At 32.8% G+C, this 11,736-nt stretch overlaps 1 pseudogene; it reads right to left on the bottom strand.

The window, feature by feature from the left end:
- Positions 1–2,043: 2,043 nt before the first annotated feature.
- LOC120780263 lies at positions 2,044–3,370 on the bottom strand (annotated as a pseudogene).
- Positions 3,371–11,736: the final 8,366 nt, after the last annotated feature.

Raw genomic sequence — 11,736 nt, 5'->3', positions numbered from 1 at the left:
CTAAGAATTGTAAAATCAAGAACAGAGAATTCTCGAAGACTTTCAACATTTAAAGTACCTGCATTAAACTTCGATGCCAAAGATAACATTGTAGCAAGACTGTGATATAACTGAACCACCTGTAACTTTAAATATGTCTGATGAAACCTTGAAAGACATTGTCAAAAAACGGTCTTGGTACATGTCAGAATATTACAGATTTTCTAAGCTACATCCAAGCTGCGGAGCACTGCCATAAGTTGGTAACAGAAGCATCGAGTGCAGTTTGGGGGGAAAATAAACGAGACGGTTTCATTAGGGCAAGACTGCTATCACGTCAACGAATGTCTCATTTCAATACAAAAAACAGTTTGATGTTTAATTAGTATTTTAAGTAATGTAAGAGAGTATTTTTCGTAATAAATGCTTAGAATGCCATTTTTTTGTTTTATTTAAATGTTTGACTGTACTGGGCACCTCAAAACATTAATCCAGCTTTTTGATATTTCGGATGTTTGTTTTATATATTAAAAGGCAACTTTTCATAGTTATGCCGTTAAAAAACAAAAAAAATGTTTCTCCATACATTATCACTCCATCTTAATGTATAAACAGCATTATTAAAATTGTACATATTAACAAAAAGTGCATACCTGCACTTCACCGATTTTCTATTCCCGCGTTAACCGTACAGAAAATAATATACACACCTACATACGGCATACAATTTGCCTATGCCGGTATATACATACATATGTACAACGTACGTAGGGTACAAAATTAAAATTAAAATTTCACAAAATTTGGAAAAAATAAAACGGTAAATGCGAAATTTTAATTTATCTAAAAATTTTAAATTTGCTAATTAAAAAAAAAACAAAAACAAGAAAAAACCTTAACTTCGGTTGCACCGAAGCTAAATACCCTTCACAGGTGCATTTCTGTTAGTAACTATGTGTTCAGTTTGTATGGAAGCTATATGCTATAGTCAACCGATCTAATCAATTTCTTCAGAGATTACATAGTTGCTTTAGAAAATAATATATACCAAATATTGTGAATATATCTTGTCAAATGTGAAAGTTGTCCATACAAGAACTTGATTCCGATCGTTCAGTTTGTATGGCAGCTATATGCTATAGTCAACCGATCTGAACATTTTCTACGGAGATTACATTGTTGCTTTAGGAAATAAAATATATAAAATTTCGTGAATATATCTTGTCAAATGTGAAAGTTGTCCATACAAGAACTTGATTCCGATCGTTCAGTTTGTATGGCAGCTATATGCTATAGTCAACCGATCTGAACATTTTCTTCGGAGATTACAAAGCTGCTTTAGAAAACAACATATACCAAATTTCGTGAATATATCTTGTCAAATGTGAAAGTTTTCCATACAAGCATTTGATCCCGATCGTTCAGTTTGTATGGCAGCTATATGTTATAGTGGTCCGATATCGGCCGTTCCGACAAATGAGCAGCTTCTTGAAGAGAAAATGACGTTTACAAAATTTCAAAACGATATCTTAAAAACTGAGGGACTAGTTCGTATATATACAGACAGAGAGACAGACGGACATGGCTAAATCGACTCAGCTCGACATACTGATCATTTATATATATACTTTATAGGGTCTCCGACTATTCCTTCTGGGTGTTACAAACTTCGTGACAAACTTAATATACCCTGTTCAGGGTATAAATATGCACAGAGAGAACCACCACAATGAAATAATTACTGAAAAAAAACAGTCATAAAGAAAAGGCATCATATATATAGTATAAAAAAAAAAATAAAATAAAATAAATAAAATTCAGTTTTTTTTATTATTTTGCTTTATTTAATAATAAAATCAAAATCAGATATTTAGTTAAATATAATAAATATAAGTAATGTGCCTATTATTATTGCATTCGGCAGAAAAATAATACAAGTTTTTCAGTATAAAAATTATAATTCTAAAAATTCATATTTGTAAAAGTAAAATAAGAAACTTCAACTTAGAACTAATACATACAACTTAAAACTAAATTATACAACTTAAAACTAATATTTACAACTTAAAACTAATATTTGCAACTTAAAACAAATATATGTATATAAGTAATAATAAGACATCTTATATTAATTTAGCCTTTAGTTTATGGTTTTTCTGTTTAAAATGATTGTGGCTTAAGGCCACAAATCTCCGGAGCTCCCCATATATAGAGTTTTTATCCTTGTCAGGAAATATATCTAAAATGAGACGTAATGAGTTAAGGCAGTCAAATATATACCAGTAAAAAAACCTACCAAAAACTAACCCTACGCACTTTAGTTTTAGTAGGGATTCCTTCTCCTTGCGCCCCTCTAAATTGTAGTGGTACATTAGATCATCAGAAAACATACCACGCAGTACGCCGTCCACATTGCCTTTTGCGCCCTTTGACTTCAATATTAGCCGCATCTGTAAAAAAAAAAAATACAATAAATTACATTTATTACAATCGCATAATATTTAAAAACGAAATATTTACCATAGCATCCGTGCTTTCCTTTTGTGAAAGTTTGTCTTCCACGAAGCGCACGTGCTCTTCCGATCACATGGGCAGTTTCGAAGCGAGCTCCACGTAATGCTCGTCCTCCAAATCACCGGTGATGCGGCTAACTGAATGGTGCGTCGTTGCCGCTATGACGCGGCATTCGCGCAAAAATTTACTTTGCGCCTGCACCTCGGCCTTCTCTGGCATCTCGAAAATTAAAATATAAAAATTAGCTTCTGTTTTAATTTGGTAATGTAATACTGCGTTACTTACTTTGTCTGTTAGGGACTTTTCAATTGCAGTGAGACGGGTCTCAATGGCATCCAGCTTCTGGATTATATCTGAAAAACATAAATGTATTTTTATAAAGCAAATACTAATATATTTATGCTTAATATTGCTTAGGAGCAGAAATGCGTATATGTATATGATGAAACACTACCGTTGTTTTTACTTTAAACAATTTTAGATATTCTGCATACGATCAGATATCTTGGACGAACAAATGAACGTTTTTAGTTATAGAGGAGGTTATCCAGTTCAAGAATATACATAGTTATACTGGCGGGAATATTCGAGATATTTGCGTTTAAAACTGAAAATACCACTATTTGAAGAACGTATTTTTCGATTTAAAATTAATTTTACACCTATATTTCGCTTTTTATGTCCACTAGCACTTCACTAATTTGTGTAAATTTTTTTTAATATTAAACTTATTGTTGAATTATATATATTTCACATCAACTAAAGGATGCAATATTGATCTGAAGAACCTTCTCTTTCCGACCATACCTATTTTATTCCCGAAATCCTGGGATGGTATTCTAAAGTCGACACAATTATAATTGTAAATTCTTTTCAATTTTTTACATTTACACATGTATGTATGTATATACATACATATATATGTAGATATATATTTGAAATAAATATGCACTATTTAACTTTAATAATTTAAAACTTACTCCCTTATTTGTTTGTTGTACGCAATATATTTTAATTCTCCAAATGATTCCTGTAATATTAAAATGTTTAATTATACACACAACATTCAATTCACAATGCTTACCTTTTTCTCCTTGTGAAGCTTTTTCGATTTCTCTATAAAAAGGAAATTAATAATATATATAGGGTTCATATATTAGAATTTTGTCCAACACTGAAAGATAAGAGAGATTGCCACTTCAACACAGATCCGATTTCCCTCCTTTCCAACGCTACGGAAGAAAATATAAAAACCATCTATCGTTTTCTTAAAGAATGTGATCTATTGAGGAGAATTTAAGCCAACACATTTATTCAACGGACAGCTGATAGCCTCTGAAGCTAGCGCTGCATGTTTTAGGTTGTACATATGTTATTAACATTCTATAAGCTTTTATAAATAAATAAAAAATAAATAAAAATAATATATATGTGGGCACACTAACAAGATGCATCACATCTGGCAGCACTGTTTGTCAGTTATTCTATTATTTTTCTATGTATATTCTTGGAAATTTACAGCAGAGATAAAGAGATGTTTAACTCCTCTCTCACTGGAAGTGAGAGAGCAATTGCTAAACGTCAAAACCACCTAAACTTTGACAGTTGATCGAGTTCAGGAGGTTTTGACGTTTAGCAATTGGAAACGAGCGATGGCCAGATTGAAATTTTACCAAAAAAATATGTAAGCGGAGGGATTAGTTGCATCGTTCAAGACCACTTATAAAAATGAAAATTAAATAAATTTGTAAAATTTAAAGATATTTGATGAAACGTTTTGTAATTTGAAGCATCATAGTTTTATTTTCAATGAAAAATGATTAAAAACGTTTAATGATTGAGAGCTAACAAGCTAAAATCCAATTATTGGGCATTGAAAGGTCAAAAGCCAGTTGTTATAATATTCTTTAAAAAGATTTAAATAGTTTCTCCATATAATAAATAACCACTATATAGTAATTTTTATTCATACTAAATGTTGGGTGTTTGAATTTAAATGCCCAAAAATTGTAATTTTGTTCAATCTGGCCATAATGGAAAATGTTATAAAAAACGCTAATTTTGAGACGCTCTCACACTGGAATAAGTTTAGCAACCCTTTATTCCTGTTTACAGTTTCCAACTAAATTCCTATTCTTAGTTTACAGTTTTAAGAAGCGTCACTTTTTGTACAGACGCCGTCAAGCAGTATTGCCAACTTAGTGGATTTTCCACTAGATCTGGTGGTTTAGGCATGCCTTACAGCGACCTTTTTTTGGTTTTAGTGGCTAGTGGATTTTATAGTGGATTAGATTCTTCCAGTTAGTGGTAATTTACGGATTTAACCGCTAGTGTGATTCATAAAATGCTCTGTATACGTTATAGTTAAAAAAAGTTTAGGATGTAGGCAACATTGCTCAAATTAAATCTGCCGGGTCGGGGATTCCCCGATTATTGTCTACAAACTTCTTGAATAAAGGATTATGAACGTTATTTGTACGGTCATTGGGTTAAGTTAAGTTTGATTTGATCGCGAAAAGTACCTCCTATTGGTTATTTTATTTAAAAATGTACTCAGTCAGACCAGTTGATCAGTTCAGTTCAGTGAGTAAAGTAAACTAAACCAACAGTACAGTACAGTTTGCTATTGTTTTGATAGAGGATACGTACTTCTTAATCTTACTTGAATGAAAACTGGGGCCCTATTCTGTATCTCTATTCGAAATTCGGATCTACTTTATAATTATCCGAAAGTTGTACCACCCTGTGCCAGAATAAATACGTACAATTTTCGTTTTTGCTTTCTACAACTCAAAAGCTAACGAATATTTTATTCGAAAATTGGCTTGAAAATGCGAAAATCAAGTTACAGAATATAAAAAATCCGAATTCGAGTAAATTTTTTTTCGAATCGAGTTACAGAATAGGCCCCCTGATTTCATTGTAGGTATTTAATTAATTATGCCTAAGCCACAGTACACCCAAAAGTTTCGTGATTTTTGGTTACGTGTACCAGAACTGAAGGTCAGGTTGCAAGTAGTGGAAAGCACTGCCGGTCCAGTAGCAAAGTGTAAATTATGTGGTACATTATTAAGAAATCATTTTGGAGATTTAAAGAATCATGGATTATCTAAAAAGCACCTGCATAATTCAAAGGTACGTAAATTTTATACGAATTCAGCTTTATGTTAAATGTATACAGGAAAGACCTTTGCAGGCGAATATTAATTATTGAAGTAACAAGCATGGGGAAAAAGAAAGAAGAAGCCAGGCTAGCATTATATACAGCGGCACATACTAGCATTCGTGTAGTGGATCATTTGAGAGACGTGATTAATCACACGCACAAGGAGGATGACAAAATTCACCTGCATAGGACTAAATGTACCCAAATTATTAAAAACGTTCTAGTTCCTCATTTTTCACAAAATTTGACAGAAGATTTGAAAGATTAATCCTATAGTTTATTGATTGACGAATCAACCGTATCGCAGTTCATAAATATTTGGAAATTGTTATTATACATATATTACAGCTGCACTCACAAAAAAATTATACCTACATATTTAGATACGAGTGTGATGCAGACGGCATTGTTGCCGCCTTAAAAGCATCACTCGGACGATTCGGTATACCCCTAAAACATTTAATGGGCATTGGAACTGACAATGCTGCAGTCATGGTTGGAGTTAATAACGGTGTGTATGCCTAACTGAAAAGAGAACTACCGAGTCTAGTTTTGGTGCGCTGCATTGGTCATTCCTTACAATTAGCAGTCTCCGCAGCAACAAAGGAGTTCTTACTCAGGAATCTCGAATTCATTATTAAAGAAACATATGATTGGTTCAGCCGTTCTTCATCAAGGCAAGCTGCCTATAAAGAACTATACAAACTAATAAACGATGGTCATGACCCTTTAAAAATTGTTCAGTCTTGCCAAACTAGGTGGCTTTCTGTAGAGTCCGCAGTTGCACGGATTTACACACAATGGCTGGAACTGAAAACACATTTTAATATCGCAAAATTAAGTGAAAGATGTTACACAGCCGAATTGCTGCATGCAATGTACTCTCATGATGTAAATTATGCATACATTTCATTTATTTATCCAATTCTCACTAATGTTAACAGGGTTAATAAATTATTTGAATCGAAAGACGCAGATCATTCTAAACTGTATGACGAACTGACTAATTTAATTGATACACTTGTTGACAAGATAATATTGCCTACCCAGAAGCTATATATTTTTACGCAAAATATTCAATATTTTATAGATAACAAATGCTTTTTGGGGTACAGATTTGAAATTCACTTGCAAACAATGAAAGATAAAGGACTTCCGCCAAATCAAGAAGAAATAATCCGCAATAGGTGCATCCAGTTCATTGCATCTTTGATTCAAGAATTGAAAAACAGATTGCCCGAAAACTTGAAACTCATAAAAAGTATTCAGAAAATCAGCGTAGAACACTCACTATCTCATAACAAAGAACCGATTACTGAATTGATTTAACAAAAAACAAGAAGATATTGCGAAGATTGACGAGCAGTGTCGTCAAATACATCTACTCAGTTGGAAAAATACAAAAAATTCAAAGGAATTTTGGTACGAGGTATTGAAATTCGAAGATATAGCAGGAGAAAATAGATTTCAGGATTTGGCGACATTTGCGATATCTTTATTAGTTTTACCGCACTCTAACGCTGATGTAGAACGATTGTTTAGCATGATGAACGTTGTCAAGACTAAACAGAGAAACCGAATGAAGTTTGATCTCCTTTCTTCAATTGTCACTTTTCGTGCAGGCTTAGCACGTGAAGGCAAATGCTGCAATAACTACACATTACCAAATACTGTAATACAAAAAATTGGAATTAAAGAAATCTATTCTTCCCAAACTGAACAAGCAGATGAAGCTGACTCTTCTGATAATGATCATTTTTAGTTTAAGCTAAATATTTAATGTCATGATAATATCCTGTTGTTTGTATTAAATGAGCGTGGCACCATCATTCACAATGAAACCCTTTAATTTTATTAATTTTCTTTACTAAAGATTACCAATATATCTTACATGTTCTTAAATCTATATAACAATCGTGATTTATGCATATCTAATTATAGGTAACCACAACTTATATAAGTGTCCTGTACCTGTGTACAATAGTGAACATGCAGTAAACTTATGGTGGCTATATGAAATTGCTGGTCCATTTACATTACATTAACTGATGCTATTATTTGACATCTTGACAATTTACAAGTATCGCAGATGGTAGTCACTCATGAATAAAAAATATTTTGTGTCACTCTGAAATTTCTAGTGGAATTCTGGTGGTTAAAGAGCCCGACAAAGTTTAGTGGTTTTCTGGTGGTTAATACGGCCTTATTTGGTGGTTTGATAAAAATAAAGTTGGCAACACTGCCGTCAAGAGTACATGTGTTTAAGATCTCTTTAATAAATAATCGTATTAATATTAAATGTGGTGTCGTAATATTTCCACATATATATAAATATATATAATAGAAATTAATTATAAAATATTAAATTATCATGTAAAAAACTTACCTCTTTAAAATCCAAAATAAACTGCGCTTTTCGTTTTATTCTTCTTGAAAAATTGGGTATTCGTCTTTCCTATTCTAGCAAGTTAACATTACAATATGTTTAGAATGTCGATAGTTTTTCTATATCTTACTTACGTAATCTCCCATTCAATTGAAAATTCCAGAAAATGTAACAGTGTTAGCGAACAGCTCAAAATGTTTCAATGTGTTTGTGCAAACTGTTACCTCCGTCTTGCAGAATTGTTTACAATTATGAGGGAAACGAACCTTGCCGCATCTTAAACAGCAAATATGTAGGATTTTTACAATTTCTCTTTGTTTGTTTTTTCGCGTGATTCTTTTTCTATATTAACTATAAAAAATACTTTCTACATATGTATATGTGTAATATGTGATTATGTTAATGAAGTATTTTCGGCCGCTAACCGTGGTCGAACGAATACCCAGTGTGACTGAAGTACTTTCGCGTAGTACTCCTCTCCGCGTTGGCGGCCTTCGGCCGCGCTTTAAAAAAATAACCCTGCTCGAGCGAATACCCGGTGTGACTGAAGTACTTTCGCGTAATACTCCTTTTTGCGTTGGCAGCCTTCAGCCGAGCTTAAAAAAATAACCCTGATCGAGCGAATACCCGGGTGACTGAAGTACTTTCGCGTAGTACTCCTTTCTGGGTTGGCGGCCTTCAGCCGGGCTTTAAAAAAATAGCCCTGATCGAGCGAATACCCGGGGTGACTGAAGTACTTCCGCATAGTACTTCTTTCTGCGTTAAAAAAAAAAATTATTGAGTTTCGTTATAAAGTGGTTATATTTTTTGGTTTTCTTGCACTGATATTGAAACAAAATTTGAGTTTTCGTTATAAAATGGTTAAATTTTGGTTATTATATCTGTCAGCGCTTTCCATTTATTTTTGATAATACGTTGTTTTGTATATTATGTGACAATATATACATATAATATTTTTATACAACATTACTATATAATATTACTTATTTGTTTGAAAAATTAAATAAAGAACATATCCATATGAATGGATAGAGGAATTTTTGGAAAAAAAGGAATTTCAGCGAATTTCGTTATTATCACATGGCAGCGCTCCATTTCGTCGTAATTTTTAGCACACACTTGATGTTCACTACGAGTGTAATACCATGTTCAGACCGAAAATTTAAAAGATTAGATTATCCGTGCGATTCTGTAACTTGAGACAGTCTCAAGTCTCTAAATTTGAGATTTTAAGTTAGAGACAATTTTTGAGACTTGAGATGATATTGCTATTCTGTAAGTGACAGTCACAAAATCTATTACATTTCATTATTCAGAGATGTTTTTACACTTGAATGAAAATAAATATGTCGATAACAAATATTAAATTTTCTATAACATAGTCAAAAACATAATTATCAATGAAAATAAAAATATATGTTGACTTTGTTTCATAATATTTACGAAATTTATGTAAAATTGATTTATTTTTAACCTTTTCGTGTTTGAGTTGCTTACAAAATATAAAGAAACGACAATCGATTAATATCTATGATGATCTCTATTCAGTATATTCAAAATGGCAGACAAGAGTTCTTTTTAGTTTTGTGACCTTCTAACTACCAAGTCTCAATATTTTGAGACTAACGCTAGAGACTGTTTAGTGAATAGTAACTAGTCTCAAATTGAGACTTTGCCTCAAAATGTCTCAAATAGAGACTAGAGACTGGTTACAGAATCCCGCTATATATTTAAGCATTTCATAACCCAACAGTGTTCTCACTGCCGAAACACGCTTAAAACAGCTGTTATTGTCATTCAAGAATTCACATCGCTTAATATTTATCAAAAGAAAAGATTGTCATATAGTATTTTGAAATAAAAAGACGGTTTTTTTTAATATTTTCCATATAATAGAAACAATGGATGCATTTTTTCATTTGTTAAGTCGATTTTCAGATGCAATTAGATTCATTGCTTTAAAAAAAATTTGTTTGTTTACATTTTTTCCCCTTTGTAGTGTCTAAATGAGCTGTGATAATGTAACAGATTTCAAGTGCTGACAAGTAGATTGCGCAAAATCAGAGTCGCACAGAGAGATTTAGCGTGGATCAGTTTCAAATCATTTCAATGAAGTGATTTGGAACTGTCATTTTTGTATGGCGAAATCTTGATAAATTTTTAAGATTAGTGGGATAAACCATTCAACAGCCGAAATCGTGTGATTAAGTGTCGGTCTGAACATGGTATTAAATATAATTTTTAAAATAAAGATTTTTTCGGTAAAAAAACTGTTAAAAGTGTAAAATATGGATTTATTTAAATTTTGGGAATTTTTGAATATTAATATTATGTTTTCGTGGGAAAAACTGGTTTTCGCACGAAAACTTGTGTTTTCGTCCATGTAAAATCTGTCAAACGAAAACACAGTTTTCGCTGAAAAGTACTTGATAACTTACATTCCACTCACTATAATCGGTGCCTGCTCTAGTTTAATCGATGTGTTTGGAAGACATATTTTGCCGGCCCTAAATTGTCACTTGATATTTGTTTACATTCCATATACAAAAACAGCTGTCGCTTAATATTCTCATATTAGGTGGATTCTCTTGCTCTTGCAAGACCTTGCACGGTGCAGAAATTGCAGAATTTTCCTCTTGGTGCAACGGCACAACAACAAACACACGCAGAAAATTTTTTGCAATGGCTATAAATATGTCAGACCAAAACCCACGTTTATTTTCGTGCCGTCATATATCACTAGATTCTTCAATGGGTGCTCTCTTGGCCTTGCATATTTCGGTATACGATTTTTGCATTTTGTGTCATCGTGCAATCTTGCAAGAGCAAGAGAATGCCGCTATTGATAGTTGTCAGTGAAAACTCATCGAAAACACACATTGTCGGTCCGAACGACTTAGATTCCACAACATACAAATGTGTTTTCAAAATGTTTACAATGTCGGTCCGAACATAGTATAAGGTCGAATATCTCGTAAACTAAGCTTTTGCGGTACCTACAACTCTATATAGTTTTTAATCAGGAGGACTTCCTCTTTCCAACGGTATCTTCAAGTCGCGGCGCCAAAGAAATCGGAATTTTGCAGAAACAAACACAGCAAAGAGACAAGATTAAATAATACAATGAAAACACAATTAAATGAATATGTAGGTAAATGTTCACTATAAAATTGTCACTTATATTGATATATTTTATTAATATTCATTTAAATTAATGATATTCATGTTTTTGATTGCTTACAATACAAAATTGATTCTTATTGCAAAGAAAAACAAGCAACTGAAAATCAGCTGATTGTACGTTGGTCAACCGTAACGTAGATGCGCAGAACGAACGAAATTTGAACTCGTCATTGCGCAATCTTGTTTCTTTCATTCTTGCAGCTTGCCAAATTTGGCGTCACTAACGCTGTGGTTACACAGTCAAGAACTTTTACATCTTGAGGAAAATTGAAAACCGTGGCATGGGCTGTAAGCAGCTTGATAATCACGGATGCATTGAAGATACCGTCGTAAAAAAATCCTTTCGCCTTAGGGGGATTCTCTTGCTTTTGCAAAACCTTTGCTTGGTGCAAGAATTGCAGATTTTTCCTCTTGTTGCAACGGCACATACCAAACACACGCAGAAAACTATTTGCAATGGCTGTAAAATATGTCAGAAAAAACCTATGTTTATTTTCGTGCAATGACA

The sequence above is a fragment of the Bactrocera tryoni genome, unplaced genomic scaffold (assembly GCF_016617805.1).
Source record: "Bactrocera tryoni isolate S06 unplaced genomic scaffold, CSIRO_BtryS06_freeze2 scaffold_25, whole genome shotgun sequence".
In the NCBI taxonomy this organism is placed as follows: Eukaryota; Metazoa; Arthropoda; class Insecta; order Diptera; family Tephritidae; genus Bactrocera; species Bactrocera tryoni.
Note: the sequence above shows the minus strand (reverse complement) of the source record. Positions and strands in the feature narration are given on the sequence as shown.